Raw genomic sequence first — 17,490 nt, forward strand, 5'->3', positions numbered from 1 at the left:
CAAAAACAGTTCATTTCTTTCCTGAGATACCCCAAACCTAGCTAATCGCCACGAGGTTCATCCTAAGCCTTGGACTTACATTCAGGATGTGACCCAAACAGCAGTTTGTGTTAGCATGACTTAACTGTCCGATTACAAGACTGTCAGTGGGCGGCAATGAGGTTAGGAACCATCAACTACTGTGGACCATAGCATGAACAGATTCCAGAAATAGAAAGAGGACAATTGGGGTTTGTTCACCTTTGTTCACCAACCTGCACATGACATCATCACGCTTTCATAGTTCAAAACAGCTATCACTTTGTAACTTCTATTTCAACCGAAGAACATATGTAACAGGCCCATTTGAAGTGAACTTTGTATTGTGCCATTGCATTTTACATGGGATATATGATTATATTTCAAACTTACTAAGAAAAAAGATTTTTTGTAGACAAAATATAAACTTTGATATGTAGTATGAACATACATACTTCCACACTTCCCAGTGGAGAGTCCTTTAAGCTGCATACCTTACATTCATAGTATATTCTAACTCAGAATATAGCATCCTAAACTTCACAATGACATCCTTGTAATTCACCATGCTATAACAACATCAGAAGCATCAAAAAACAATCTTCCAAATCACAGTGGTGAATCAGCAATATCTCACAACCATTTGCAATAAAAAACAGAAAAGCTTAGAATCTAAGTTCCTTTTAACTTCCATGTCTCATAAATGAGAGCTACTAACCCTAAAAGCCTGGCTTATTGACTGCACCAACACTACAACTAACCTTCCTAAAAGGATAATGTTACACCTTTTGACAACAACCATTAAATAATAGAAAGTAGTTCAATAAATGGGTAATTTCACAAGTGACTGGGAAACAAGATACTATCACTGAGGCCATGTAAGGCAGAGAAATTTAGCCTTTCTAAAAACACTACTTATACGCGACTGCATCACTTAGCGGCTTTTCTTCACATCGGGCGTATCAAGGCACAAATAACCTGGTCGACCTAATCACCTTTCTATCACATTCTATCGAAATGATTGTACCTACCCAATATGTATTGTTGAGGTCTAACCTATTTCTACATCTTGATAATATGGCCTTAAAAACATGGAAGCCATATACTCACAAAACACCTGTTTGAATGAGGAAGATTGTGTTTACGTACGGTCTAAATTACAAGTGTCAGGTTGATCATGACTAGTGATGTATAAATTTAACTAATTACTTTGTGTGTGAGCTATTTGGAATGAGTACAAATAAATATTGTCAACGACAATATAAGCTCTCAGTCTTATTGTTTCATATCTATCCTAAACATGCTATTGACTTCAATATCATATGCAAGAAATTACATAAATGACTTTTTATGAAAGACATGAGTGAGAGTTGAACGGTATTCATTCCATATGACCATGCTCTCAATATTGTGATAAGTGTTTCATTCATTACAATAGGATCAAGTACTTCATGGGGTGGTGGGGGAGCCCAGCGGTTGAAGTCGTTGCTCATCACAACTAAGGTCCAGGTTCAATTACCCCCATGGGTAAATTGTGGGAATCCTTTTCTGGTGTTCCCTGCCCTGGTGCTCTGGCACTCAGCTACGCCACCATAAACCCATACCTATCTCCCACATACTTCATATTAATCATGGCATCACAATTACTCCTTTTATATTGAAGAATTGATATAAACATCACAATTTCTCTATTAACAGGTAACGTATCATCATTAGGATGTACATGATCCCCCCCACACACACACTAAACAATGGCATGAACATCACCCACAAACTTGGAGTGTTCTTTTCCGAGACACATACACATATGACAACGTCATAAAGGTGACATTTGTACATGCCAGTTCATATTCATTACACAAACAGGTACATAAAGGAAAGTATATAACATGGGGTCAGTTCCACAGAATGACCACAACACAGTGGGGGTTACAGCCCATCCAGGGCACAAAGAAATGCCTGTTTTATGGCTTGTCAAAGGGTCTATTGACATTAACACAACATCATATGCTCTTTATGAACCGTGTTGCTGTGATGCTTTCTGTAAACAACAGAAATAGGTTTGTTGACAGTATAACGGTGATAGCAGATAGTCAAAAGAATGGGTGACAGTATTCATAGAGACATATACGATCCTCTTAAATGTGGTCCAATAGTTTTGACATTTGCCAAACTAACTCTTCACTGATTCATCCTTATTTCTGTTTGATGTGTAAAGTATTCAACTGACATTACAATTAATCAATGCTTTCTGTCCTTCGATGTGTACAATAATTTAATGTCAACACATCTGTTTGATGCAAACTGGTAACATCTCAGGATCATTGTGAAGCCCGTTAAAATATACTTCTATCTGAATCTCAAATCCTTTCAAAAGTGACAAACAAGAGACCTAAATCCATAAGGAAGTCTCATCAGCGTGTATTCAGGAAGTTATTTCCACATCAGTAAATCTGTTTTTTCAAAAACGTTACTACGTTAAGTAAAGTTAAAAGGATCAACAGTTTTCAATATCAAATTCCATAGTACGAGTATCAGCCTTTTCCATGAACTGGTCTTTTGTGAGTTTTCTCACAGTCAACACTTCAACCCTGCTCTTCTCCCAGGGCCTTACATAGTGTAAGTTACAATGAAGTCATGCCTGGCTGTGAATGTAATGGACCCAGCTTAAAGGGGCACTCCACTGGGAAGTCTATATGTCCACAGTGTTCTGGTAATGATTTAGGGTGTATGTTAAATTGATTCTCCATACAGAAGCGAAATATGATGTGATACACATCGTTTATTGAAAACCACTGATCATTCAATGCATGGCACTCCAGGGGGTCAAGGAAATCAAAATGGCAGACAGACATGTTTCAGTGAGCACAGTTTAACCATCCAGCAGTGATCATGTTAATTAATTGTGTTGTAGACTGAGAAACATATTCGTATATAAGTCAATGGGGCCCAGGGAGAGAAATACAAATGCAAGATGTCAGACTGTTTTGATGTATCATATCATATTTTTCATGTCTAGGATACTGACTCATTTTCACCTAAACTTGTATCATTAGTTTCAGTCACACCAATGACCAACTATATTTCAACTCCATCACCTTCTTATTGATATTCTTAGAACCTAACATAAATTGTAAACTGAACCTATATGTACTTAACTCCATAACAACAAACATGTATTATTTCCCATGACATATAAGCCATGAACTCCACTACAAAGGCATTATATATTATATAAAGATGTTTGTGTATTATAAATGGCCTCCATTGTAACCTACTTGTCAGACTGACTGAACATAGAACTACCACTGTTTGACAGTTACAGTTTCCAATTTTTTTTCCCATATTTAACAATGTATGCGCCATGACAAATATGGCTTTTCACACAATATCGTTCCTAATTTATTTAAATGAAAATCCTTCTGAAATCTATTGCACATAAATGTCTGTGTTACGTATAGAGTACTACCCCTTTAAATCCACAATAACAAACATTCAGTAGTTTTCCCAAGATGTTTCCCATGACATCCACATATGATCTCAGCATTCACAGTTGAACCTTTACACACACTTTCGCCAAGTCATTGTTGCTGCAATATTCTCAAGGCTTACCCATTACACATTCAGTCCATACACCACCATCACCCTCCAACCTCATCATACTCAGTACTTACCCTCTTGAATAATGAAGCAGCTACAGAATGGTAATGAATCAGTTCCTTACATACAATTATATGTGTATATATATGATGAATCACACCTGAAGGTTTAACTGTTGCAATGTCCAAAGAACATTGTGTGGATACTTGAAAGTAAACATTAAACAGAAAGAAAATAGGGCATAGAATAATCATATCTGGATGAGTTCTGTTTAATGCTGCTTGAAACAGTACTTCACTTGTCATAAGGGATGCCGGAAGGGACACGCTGTCAGATAATTCAAATAATTTTTACAAACCTTCTCTTCCTGTTTGTCGATGCCATCATAAACACATCTTAAAATGCAGATGAGATTATTTTTAATTTTATTTTCACATAAAAAGTTCCTCTCATGTTCATCTGGATGGCAACTGCATGTTAACCTGTTTAATCAGTTCCTATGGTAATCAAACACAATTTGTTTGTCCTCCACTCATTTACACGGATGTTGATCAGCTGGCGAAAGAAGCAAGAGAGCCACATATAAGGAAAGTTTCTGATAATAAATATTGACATTATCTTATACAACCAGGATACATGAGAGTCACATGTAGTCCTTTAACAATAAGGAAATAATTCAGTTTCACATACTGACCACTGCAATATATAAATATGCAAGTATATAAATACAGCGTTTGCAATAGTGATACAGGCATACAGGGTGCTATATTTTCCAGGAAATTGATTATCATCCTTGGTTTTCCAATAGATTGTTTTCAAATTTGGTATTTGATGTAGCACAATCTCCTATTCAAAGTTTACATGCTCATCACATGTGCCTAACAATAATTGGCTCTATAGCAAACTCACCGGTGATATGCTCTCTGAATCATATAATCAAAGAGAATTATGATCTTGATAAAAGTTTATTATTCAGACAATTTTGACTCTAAAAAGACCAAACACAACAGACAAAGGGACAAAAAACAGAAGGCAGAAATGAGACAAGAAGGGTGTTAGTGACTAAATGTGATTTTTTGCTGCTCTTGGCAATATCTCAAACATTTTACATGTACCAAGAATGGATTAAAACATTGTACAAACACAGGGAATGAAACCATTACCAACCCATTAAGTTATTGAAAGGCTTCTACCACTGGGCTACCCAACAATGATACAAATGACAAGGTCCTCTAATACAATATCAAAACTGCAGTTTCCTGTTGGGTTCTGGAACCAGGGATCCTGGTCAGAGGACATTACTGTATATTGTCATCATGGTTATAGACTGGGTACCTGGAGGGATAGACTGGGTACCTGGAGGGATAGACTGGGTACCTGGAGGGATAGACTGGGTACCTGGAGGGATAGACCGGGTACTTGGAGGGAGAGACTGGGTACCTGGAGGGATAGACTGGGTACCTGGAGGGATACACTGGGTACCTGGAGGGATACACTGGGTACCTGGAGGGATACACTGGGTACCTTGAGGGATACACTGGGTACCTGGAGGGATAGACTGGGTACCTGGAGGGATACACAGGCAATGTGACTTGTAACACTGCCTTACAACTCTACTGTCTTTCCTGGGGATGTTTCAGAAAACATTTCCCATTGATTTGTGTGTTAGCAATATGTCCGCACAGCTGCGAATGTATCACCCGATACACACACTCAGCCATAGCAGTGACACTAGTAACAGACTGGCAGCTTGTTGGGATATATCAGAAAATAATACAAAAAACACCCAATGAAATTAATCTCAAATGAACATGGTAAATATACATAATTTTTAGACTTATTTCAAAACAAGTACAATTATATGTGTATTGCTTGTGTATTAATTTGTGTCTCTGTGCAGCAAAGTGTAAAGAGTGACATCAAAAATTTTAAAACACCGATATCTTACTAGTGGCAAATCAGACAAGTACTGGTACATACTCAGACTGACTGTTAAAAGTCTGTACTAAACAATGGAGAAGAAAACTGACAAGAACAATTCTATTTTATGTTTTTCCCAACGATGTATGGATACAACATATGCTACATGATTGATTCTTTATTCTTTTGGAAACAAATAATAAACATGCAATAAATACATATACGTCTAACAGGAAATCCACAAAAAGAGAAAAACATCAAAGATTTCTTTTCAGCACCGAAAACAATATAGATTTCTTTTTTGTAACATACATTAAAGTCTTGGGCTCAATGGGTGCATAGATTATCCAAGAGATGTTTTAGAATTCATTGTTATAACAATCAAAGATCATAGGACTTCCATAATTACACGTTCTTAATTGCAGCTTCTATCAATAGTGTATCATGTTTAAACAAGATAATTGAAAAAAAAAATTTATTTGCCATCATGTGTGCTGATAATAATGGAATTATAAAACTTGTGAGGAGTCAAAAGATGTTAGAGATTTACAAAACAGATACAAAACAGTCCATCATCACTGAACAAGTGTAAATATATTGGTATTTTTAATTAACCATATAAAAAAAACTCTGCTAACTTTTATGAAATGCTCTAAGCTCAGGACAATATTCTTTGCAGATGAAGATAGTGTATACAAAAAACATGTATCACATCACATAAAAACTGTTCAATGTGTACTTTAAACAGCTCCCAAGTTTCCAAAGAAAATATCTAAATTCAGAATGGTTACACTCTACATCCTCCTTCAATCCTGAGAACACACATCAACCAGTTTCAAGGGGGCAAGAACTCTGGTGTTGAAAGTTGAAAATAAAAATCAAATATTTAACCAACTGAAAGAAAAACGTACTTCAAATTCTATAGGGATGTGTTAAGATATTCATTCATATCATTTGTCAGTCTTAAAAATAATGTCACGGTGGGTTCAACATTAATTTAATTTTTGGAGAATGACTTCAGAAAAAATAATTAGACCACTTTGAGTCAGACTGACTATTCTGGTTGTCTTGACTTGATTAAGCTATGTCCGACTCAAGCTCGCTTCAGACTGGTTAGCATCGATTTCGGCATTGATCGTTGCTTTGGGCGCGGCTAAACAGCTACGGGAAAGGATGGATCCTCTATTGAAATGCCTGTTCTAATTACAACAATACTCCTAGATAGTGCTAATATGAAGTCCCAGTGTACAATTACAGTCAGACGGACAGACAAAAGTATATTTATGGCTCACAACAGCATTGGCCATTCAGAATGACAGGTGCTCCATCTCGCCCACCTGCCGCACGTGCTCATCATACACAGATTACCGACCTGGAACCGTTTGCATCCCCGTCAACTGCACGCTAACATTAACGCACGATTATAACTTTATGACACAAAGGTATTTGAAATTATACCAAACATCTACCATTGAAGATCAAATTACAACTTACATGCTTGACTGTTTCTGACTGATGAGACATCACAGAAGATCTATCATTGTCAGGATAATTATTGCTATTTCTGTTACTCGTCCCACCACGACAGACAATTCATTTATCACACTTATATTTTAAATATCTCTAATATACACCTACCTCCCGGTTATTCGTCGTGTTATAACATGGTGCTGTATCCGTGTTGCTGTAACTGGAAAGTTGCGCTGTTTAATTCACCAGGTAACTATACCGTTTATCCCAATACTGTTCCGCCCTGTGGATACCTGTAAGTCGGACTCTGTACACTTATCCTTCATTAAGTGCTTTGACAGGTCAGTTTATGTACAGGTACACAAATGTCTTCGACCAAGGCACCCGCGTTTCTATACCTGATCGTGTTCTACAGGTAAATTCACCTGGTTCCAAGACCCCATTCAGTGTCACTGCGACAGATGTTTTCGTCTGCACGCAGAGCACACCGGTCGATTCAACAATCCAACCAATCAGAATCCACGACACATACTCATTTTACCTGAAGTGTTATGTCAGTGATTTGGATTGGTTTGCAGTCGTTCTTTCATCAGGGCGTTTCATCCGAGGAACTTGATGTTTATGTTTATTAATTAATATCTCAACCCAGCCACGCTTATTTGACATCAAATTATCATTTGGATACTCAAATCGTAATCGAAACGATTCATCTGGGTCAAAATAAATTCAGAATTGGGAACCGACAAGGTTGTGTACTCTGTTGACTGTGATTGAGAGGTTATGGCTAATGTCTATGTTTCACGAAACCAGGGAGCCAGCCACACGCTACATTGATGATGATAATTCATATTAATCATATGTGTATGGTGATTGTAGGCCCATGCCTATACTATTTTCTTTAATACGAGCAAGTTTACATAATGGCTCACTGGGGATAACGGTACTTTGAAATTCGTTGTATAAGTGATTGTGTTCCGGTATAAAACCAACATTTATGTAACTTGCATCAATTTTATCCTTTCTAATAACACGATTTGCGGTTTTGTTTTACTTTCGCTAGGGCTTTACTTGAAGGTTGACACAGAGTACAACCGTTTAATCTAAAACTAAGATGAACTGCGCCTCTAAGAAAATAGTTTGTGTCATGGATGTACGAGTACATCTGTCATATGACAGATCTCTCCATAATGTCGTAAAACAACACGTACGTTCGATTAACGCAACCTGTCCTGACATGATTCATACGGGAACAATGAATCCGACTTAACTCGGTATATAAATGTCAACCTATACAGACAGACTTCTGACACTGCAGATTTCCAACCACCAAAGCATGTATACCACATGTTTCCTCTACATCCGAACCCCAAACCCTACTTGTTGGGAACAGCTTGCTGGACGTTATTTTTTTTTTAATTGCACGATATTTCATGTGTTATTGATCTACCTATTTGATGGCCAGACCATGCCCGACGGTGTTCCATATAACAGTTACAATGTATATGTTTTGTATATTTTATATATCGTAAATTTTACAGAAAATCCGCTTCTATATATGCATTAGTATATGAGTGTCTGTGCGTCTGTGTGTCTGTGTGCCCTTGCTGATATGGACCGTCCCGGTGACAGTTGTCATCCGTCGAGAATCTTGTGACACGCCTGGGGCAAATGCCGCATTTGATTTACCATTCTGAGAGTGGTGATGTTGTGTAGTGATAGATGGGTCATGACGGTGTGTTTGCTTGTGTTACAAATGAGTGAGTGAGTTTAGCTTTTATTCCAGGATTAGAAGTGTGGGAACACCAGAAATGGGCTTCACACATTGTACCCATGCGGGGAATCGAACCAGGGTCTTCGGCGTGACGACTGTATCATCTGCTTGTATCAAGTCTCGGTACCAAGCGTTGTAGGGACAACCGAGTTACAGCCGTTTAACCGACGGAGTTTGATGTGCAGGGCTGTGTCTCTGGAATTGCGTGCCGGAATGGTCGTGGGCTGAAATCCCTGATTCATCCTCATTCTTGATTTGTCAACACCTACCCACTGCTTCATGCTTGATATCCAGATACATCTGAATGAATTGAAACACTGCGGAAAGGGGTTTTACACGCAACTCACTCATTCACACTCTGTAATATTTATAAAATATTTTATTTAATTATTCAAAACACCACGAAGAATACGAAGCAGTATGTGTGTTTATGTGACGTATGGTATGTATGTTTATCTCATGGCGGCCGGTATGGATTGTTTGGTAATATTAGGTGTTAGTTGTTTTGTAATATTGATTTAGTAGCAAGAGCATAGGTACATTGAATTAGGCGAAACTGACACTTTTGAGACAGATGGTCACCCTAACAAACTGCTCAATAGTTATACCAACTTGAAATCGATCCGTTTTGACCAGTTACACTGTATCAAAAGTAACATAAGTTCACACGGAACAGCTAAGCCAGACGTGTGTACTGCCAACACAGCTGGGTAGACTTGGAGCCATGTGTTGCGGTGAGCGAAGCAGGGGGAGGTAACTAACATGACCAAGTGTACTTCCACTACGTGCGCTCACAAGGGCATCATTGTTTTGATGTGTTTCACGTAGCCGCCAAATTCTGAACATGGGTCGGTCGGTTGGGGAAAAAACAACAAAAACAACTTAATGAAGACAAAAGTATCTTAATAATGTTCTTGATTCTCATTTATTGTAATTCTTATTACAACTTCTCGCGTTCTTTGGACTTTGGCAGCGACTGATTAAAAGATAAACATTTTTTATGACGAGGCGGTACGTTTTAGGTTCGAGTCGGCTGTGTTGGTATGAAAAACAAAGTTGTTTGGGGGATCGGCAATAAAATTAGAAGGGTCGATCGGGCGAAGAGAAACACAGAAAATAAAAATGCTGCCCTAATGAATGTACCATCGTGGTTTGATTCTCGCTTCAGAGGTTCATGGTTTGTCTGGTCCACCCGATACAGGTAACCGTGATTAAGACTGACTGACTGACTGAGTTTGGTTTTACGCCGCTGTTAGCAATATTCCAGCAACATCACGGCGGGGGACACCAGAAATGGGCTTCACACATTGTACCCATGTGAGGATTCGAAACCCGGATCTTCGGCGTGACGAGCCAACGCTTTAACCACTAGGCTACCCCACCGCCCCCCGTGATTAAGAGTTTACTGAGAGTGTGCTTCGCTGGGGCGATTCTTCTTTTCTTTTGAACGATAGAGAAACCTATATGAATTACCCTTTTGTTTTAAAGCATTAGACAATATCATACCGCATAAGTTTTTTCTACATTAATATCTGGTGTTTAACTTGGTTTCAACTTAAGGTAGATTAGTTATATTATATACAAATTGGCACTTGTTCAATTCAGACAATTCTTGGAAAAGTTACAACTGACACAATTTTTCGTCCCAACTTTGCAGAGTCGATAATGGTCATTGTGTCCTTGCTAATGCACTGACGTGTAGCATGCATTGACGTGTAGCATGCATTGATGTGTAGCATTCCCTTCCAATGAAGGACGAATTATACGAGTTAATCAATTGATTCATCTTGGTTGGTACAGTGGCTAAGAAACAAAGCTGTGTGCACAACAATCATCGATGAAGCGTCGGGTATCTCCCCCGACCTCGTGGTGCCTCCTCGGTCGGAGAAAGTAGGTTACTGGTGATGGGTTATTGACCGGGTAGAATACACTCCAAGCGAGGAGAAGAATCTACCGGCAAGTGTCCTTTCTACCTTTTTACCGCGACATTAACCATCTCATCAGTAATTCCTTTGCTTCGTCAAACGAAACGAAAGTCCAGCCTTTCCTTATATTTGAACAATCAGGTGGGCGAAGGCACAATCAATTATCACCTGGACTGACCACGTGCTATGACGTCGTAGCTGATAAGTGTTTAGCAAATGAAGGAGTCATAATTAACCTACAATCAAAGAGAAAACCGGTCGTGTGTGGATGGTGCTATTGATGTTTTTCTTTTCTCTTTATGTGTGTTCTAGTATTTCTTTATTTTGTGGTGTTTTATTTTGTGGTTGTTTTTGTTTTCCTGTTGTGTGTTTCGTAAGAGGGGATCAGACTCGCTGACTTGGTTGACGCATGTCAACGTAACCCATTTAGTGAGATATATATTCATTATGTAAAACACTGGATTGTATGTTCCAGACCACCTTCATATAGCCGTCATATAGCCGTTATTCAACAAGTAATCGCACGGTGGCTAACTGTAAAACTAGCTGCGTCATTCATATAATAATCAAGTGTAACACTCTATATTGTTTTCTGCTAATAAAGAATATAGACAAAATGAACTACGTATTCACGATCGTGATTATGATTTACCCATGACATGGCTCCAACAGTAGTAGCGAAATAAAACCCGAAATACGATGCTGAAGTTGGATGAGGCCACCCTGCCATCTTCTCTCAGTCCAGTATGTGTTGTACAGCCCATCATGACCTCGCCTTCATCGATTTCAGTACCGTGTCAAGTCCATCTATGTCTTGCTGAAAAAACTTTGCATCAGAATCATGCTGTATTTTGATTTTTCGTATCATATGACAACTGTTTAGGCGTTGCTATGGTGATACCACCGCCCTTGGCACCAGCAAATGACGCTAAGAGTCCTCCGTTTCCGGTCGACTTTCACCTGATTTTCCCGTCTGTGTGGTAATGGCTGTACGCGTCTCCTGTTTCAGCTCTCCAAACTGACGTATGATGTTCTGTTAGGCTTGGGGTGGCCACTGTCAGTGATGAATTGTATATTTGATTGGTAATTGCAGGGTTGTTCAAAATAATGTATTTATTGTCATGGGTTGTATCATTGACGAATGTGGTCTCTATAACGATCATATCCAGAACTAGACATATTGGAAACTATTTCACAGAAAGATATTAATCTAAAGTATGACTGGAAACTGACACTATTTTATTAATTATTTTTATATCTGTTTCATAACAACCTTTCATGTTCATTATATTGTATTCAGGATCTGATATAGAGTCAATCCCGGAGTTCCTGCATGGGGTTGGGTGGAACATTCGACTTAACAAACAATTTTGACTGATCCCTGAGTGCTTGAATTCATTATTTAATTACAAATGAAAGATTTAAGATCATGATGATATTAACAAACCTTATTAAATTTAATAAAATTGGTGATTGTGACGTATTTCCTCTGACTTATTTTCCTAGCCACAATTGTGACATTTTTTCCTGTGTCTTTCTTTCCGATCACCAGATATACACTGATTAACTGTTTTGACAACTTTGACTTGAACATAAGATGGTGTTTGGGCGTATGACCCAAGAAGACGGGATCAGCTGTGAGGCTATTGAATATTGGGATGGCATGTAACATCAAAAGTAAGATGGTTCTTCAAGCTCATGCACAACTGGAAAGTTTCATTGCCATAACACCCATCATATATGGTTTGCCTGTCTCCTGCCTCGTCCTCTACTGGATCCAGTCTAAGGTGATGGATACCTCCCAGGGTATGTGTTAATGCATTACGTGACAGGTGTCATGGGTGGGCTGGAGGTACCGCTGTTTATACACGTTCATCATGCCCTGCATGGCTGGAGGAGAGCGTCTGCCAGGTTACATATCACACACAGTCACGAGCTAAATCTCTAGGGAGGAGAGGGGCTCAATACAACACGAATATTATGGTTGTTTTCACTGGCTTGTTTTACATAACATATGTGTGGTATGTAGCCCTTATTAATTTCCCCAAGGATATCCCGTTTAAGCTATACCTCTCAACTTCTCAAGAAAAAGAAACGTCGAGTGACCGTGGAATGAACGTCGAGTTACCGTAGAGTGAACGTCGAGTTACAGTCGGGGGACCGGAGAGTAAACATCGAGTAACAGTCAAGTTACCGTAGAGTGAACGTCGAGTTACAGTCAAGTTGCCGTAGAGTAAACATCGAGTTACAGTCAAGTTGCCGTAGAGTGAACGTCGAGTTACAGTCAAGTTGCCGTAGAGTAAACATCGAGTTACAGTGAAGTTGCCGTAGAGTGAACGTCGAGTTACAGTCAAGTTGCCGTAGAGGGAACGTCGAGTTACACAGTCAAGTTACCGTTGAGTGAATGTTGAGTTACCGTCGAGTTACCGCAGAGAAAACGCCGAGTTACCGTAGAGTGAACGTCGAGTTACAGTCGATGGACCGTCTAGTGACGCCGACACAGAGATCCAGATCACGCATTGTATCTACCCTGTCCTCAATTCTCCTACAACAACCTGAACAGACATAGGATGATCGGGGTTTGGACTTACCCGTCTTGATGGTGTCAATAGGGATACAAACGACACACTTTTAGTATGTTCAACATTAGGACTTTCAAAGACACTGTGCTCCCTAAATTCTGTCATGTCAACCTATAAATGTCTAACATGTCTATCGACAAAGACCTATACCGGACATACAAACACTTCCACTGATTTGGCCATTCATGGACATGACATAGCTTGCAGTATGTAGCTATAATGACATACCAGACGCTTTGTATTAAGTTAATCAGATCTGTTCGAGTCAATCTAGTGATTGCTGCCCAAACAAAACTAAATCGATCAACCTTCTGTAATACTAGTAATTGCTTTTGAATGAGTAAGGCACAAAACACTATCTAATTCAATTCAATCAATATTGAACTCAATAGTTGCGGCCAGGGTGATCGATATATTTAAATGTTGAAAGCATGTCTGAATTCAACCATGGCCATCTCCAACGGTATGGCATATAGAAACACAGCATATGCCCACGCTCCCAGTTGAATCGCTAATCCGATGTAAAACATGCCAACCCATACCGAATACATCCTGCTATTCGTTAAAAGGCTGTTACTATTTGTACTAAGTATAACTGAGGGCAGTGAAGCATTCATCAAGAAATTATCACACGAGTAGTTTGAAAACTGGCTGGATCTTTGTACAGTGCAGGGGCGGATACAGCTTTGTGAGAAAGGGGTGTGTGTGCGGGGGGTGGAGGTGGGGGTTGGACGTGCACAGTTCATTTTCACCCGTGTTCACGACAGTTACAATGGTCATTTAATAAACTTTCAGGATCCGCCTATGCCATGTCTGAGTGGTGATGATCATGGAACGAACCCCATGTGGCCACACAGCTGGGTGAATCTGACGGGTGACGGGTGTCACTGCTGAGGGTGACGTCAGAAACAGCCCATCATTAGCATGTACAGTGCACATCATCATTAACATCAGTGTATCACGTAATCAGCTGGGGACTCGGTTGTCACATCATTATATATAATTCTAGGACTTAGCCACGCGATCAACATGAGGTTTTCGTTACAGCCTCTCAGAAGTATGGCGTCACACAAGGTGGTCGATCGTAATGGCTTCTGTCAGCGCAACATAATCACGAAATTGCATATTTTCCAATAGGAAGTATTTAATTCTTATTCAGACTGTGAAACGATGTACCAAACAGAAAATGTGTGTTTCGGCAATAAGGTTTTGACGTCATTGAATCACGTCAAATACATTTGTAAATAAATAACGCTGGCGTGCTCAATATCCTTGGTGTATCGCTGCAGCGCATAACACAGAACCTATGTAGAGGAAATAGACTGCCAGGAGTATAAAGTCTGTACACATAAAACTAGCTGCCGAAATTGCGACCCACGTGTTCCTTGAGACGTTATGTTGACGTTAGTTTTTAGAGCTACACACTGATAGGATGCATGTAAGACTATGACACTCGAATCAAACACATCCCCAACCATCTCGTTTGTTTCATTTATAGCCACCGTCAAACTTCAGTATATGCTTAATCTGGGGCCCATTTTATTTCTATATTGACTATGTAATGTGAAACTACCAGTCTCAGTAGGGCAGGTCTCCTCATATGGTATCATCACTGACTGTTGTGATCCTTTCACATAATCTTCACCGATATTTGGCCTTTTTGCGTCTCGTTTTGACGTTGTATATGCCTGATTGCATATTTCAACCTAGCCTTTCTTTTCACTATCAGTGACAGACAGAAGTCTAATCTAACTTACAACGCTGATTCGTTCTGTATATTTCAAATCTGTTTCAATTTCACTTGTCTCGAAGGATTGTACAATTCTGTATGTAAACCATGGGGTCATGATCCAGCATATCAGAGTGACCACGTAAGTCGTCCTATGTCAACATTTCCTCAACAGGTTAGACCTGTGTATTCTCTGGCTGAAGCTAATGCATGCATCAACACTAGCAACTCATTCATCCATTTCTAACGCTCTGACCATACCTGTCGTACACAGGTAACGCCGCCATGTCCAATGTCTACCTACAGCGTCCTTGTTTACCGGCCCCCCAACATCCCCGACGGCCACGTACACGTGACCCCACCACATATCAGGACAAATCTCCAGGTTATAGTCAGCTGTCACTAAAGCATTCTCACCATGTATGATTATTGAAACGTAAATATTTTTTTCACGGCGATACGTTAGCAGAAACTACGATGCTTGCTAAAGCTTTTGTTCAAATAAGTCACAAGGCTCATATTGTTTAAGGACGAATATTTTCTCACCAAACGCTTATTTGACTAATGTTGTTTTATTGAAGAATTTTATGTGTATTTTTTCAGTGGCTTTAAACATAGCGTCCTGAGGTGTGATAACTATGTAGAACATATACATATTACATTGTGTAATCATAAGGCTATATATGCCACTTGAACACGTGCTAAATGTCCTCAGGTTTCTCACATATTATATTTGCTAATATGTTCTTTATGTATTCTACAACTATTAGTGATGCCAAGATTGCTACTTTCTATTTCCGAAACTATAAATGGAATTTGCATGCCATATTTCCAAGTCATATATATTTCAATGATCACGAATGCATGTGCTTTTTAACATTCTTTATTGTGTTAAAAATTCCCATGCCGGTGTATCAATAAAACAGACAAGCTTTATGCAGCCGATTATATTTTTTTACAGTTAATTGGAATGCGTTATCATTGCTGCAGCGTAAATCTCAGACTAACAATGGGAAACAATAACAGAAGAAGGTTCCACGTGCCTCATGTTTCTAATTCCGGAGATTTGATGTTACGTCTGAAATATAACGTCCGTGCGTTAAAACCAAATATAAACTGAGCACCAAATATAAGCATGCCATCGGCAGCCACGTTCAATTCCTGGAGAGAGTTACCTCCCTTAATAATTACAAATAAAGCACGCAACTGTCTTACAACTCCAGACTTATTCAGGTTGAGGGTCATTGGCTGTCTCAGTTTTGTGTTATTCTAGCATGAGAGCATCATATTTAGTTCCGTTCTTGTAGGTTCAACCACAAGACCTTTGGAAGTTTGACTTCCAGATCAGCAGGGACAACAGCACACACAGCCGTCGGCTTGACAATATTTGGTGTTAAACTACAGCGTTAGACCCTGAGTATAATGGAACCGTTGTTTCAGCCGGCAAGATCAATGTACTGAGAGCTGAGGGCACCAAATGTCGGTACTATCTGACAGCCTGAGTATTACGACTAACAGAAGACATTGATTTCATTTCTTGTTGTAAACGGAAGAATATGGTAAAAATTGTTTAAAATATATATTGTTAAAGATTTCAACCGTTAAGGCTGTTAGTTCTAGGTCGTAAAGTCACCATGGTAAAGATTATCTTATACTATTAGAGTGCAGGACAGATATATATTTTTTTCCCAAAAAACCCTCAAATTCAGTAGCATGGTGTTGATACATTAATGACTTGCCCTCCCGTTCATACTGGAATGGTAGGCACCCCAATAAAAGTTCTTGTTATTTATCAAAGTCAGTGTCTTAAGAATGATTTCGTCTCGACACTGATGTATCTTTAAAAAATATATATATCCTCTTTTAATATCTTGTCATTTTTTCATGAACGTACAAGGATCAAATTGTATCCAAAAATGTCAGCGTTTCAAAACTGTTTAAATTATAGATTTTTACCTGCCTGCTTTCTATTCGTAAAAAATAATTATTAAACAGGACAGTTCATCTGAAATAGTTGAACTATCTCAGACATTTGAACAGGAGTGGTTCGTCGTGTAGTGTAGTGATGGCATGTCTACGGTGAAGATGTCTAAGAATAAACAAATCTCTAAGTTTTAACTCAAACTCTAAATTTGACAAAGCGTAAAAACTCTCAGTAATTTCGACTGTACCGTGTTTCCTTAGAGAATTAGGAAGCGGACACTTTGTTGTAGACCCGGAAACAGACAATTACATGTTTACAGAGGAGCACAACCCACGGATCAATGAGAGAGGGGGATCATCACCGGAAGATTAACGCTGGTCGGGGAAAGTTTGGTTACATGTGCCCCCCTCCTCCTCCCCCAGCGGGCCACAGAAGGCGGATTAAAGGGTGCCTCGGTGCAACTATCTAAGATAGGGGCTGTCGTTAAGAAAGTTACGTTTGCGACGGGATGTTGCAAATAGCGTTACAGTCGAACAGGAACGGGAAAAGCA

The 17,490-nt window shown here is 39.2% G+C and overlaps 1 protein-coding gene across 3 annotated transcripts in view; it reads right to left on the bottom strand.

Annotated features, from left to right (window-relative positions):
* Window positions 1-17,490, bottom strand: part of LOC124259633 (cadherin-23-like) — an 80,162-nt gene that overhangs the window by 61,889 nt on the left and 783 nt on the right. For 2 of the 3 annotated variants that reach the window (XM_046693804.1, XM_046693801.1), the window contains exon 1: window positions 7,177-7,486. The exons of the other annotated variant lie outside the window; for it this stretch is intronic. The gene's annotated coding sequence lies outside the window, so the exon portion shown is untranslated. Of the gene's footprint in view, window positions 1-7,176; window positions 7,487-17,490 lie in introns of those variants that run through there. 3 annotated transcript variants of the gene reach the window in all.

This window comes from Haliotis rubra, unplaced genomic scaffold, assembly GCF_003918875.1.
Source record: "Haliotis rubra isolate DU_JTF1 unplaced genomic scaffold, ASM391887v1 Scf730, whole genome shotgun sequence".
Lineage (NCBI taxonomy): Eukaryota > Metazoa > Mollusca > Gastropoda > Lepetellida > Haliotidae > Haliotis > Haliotis rubra.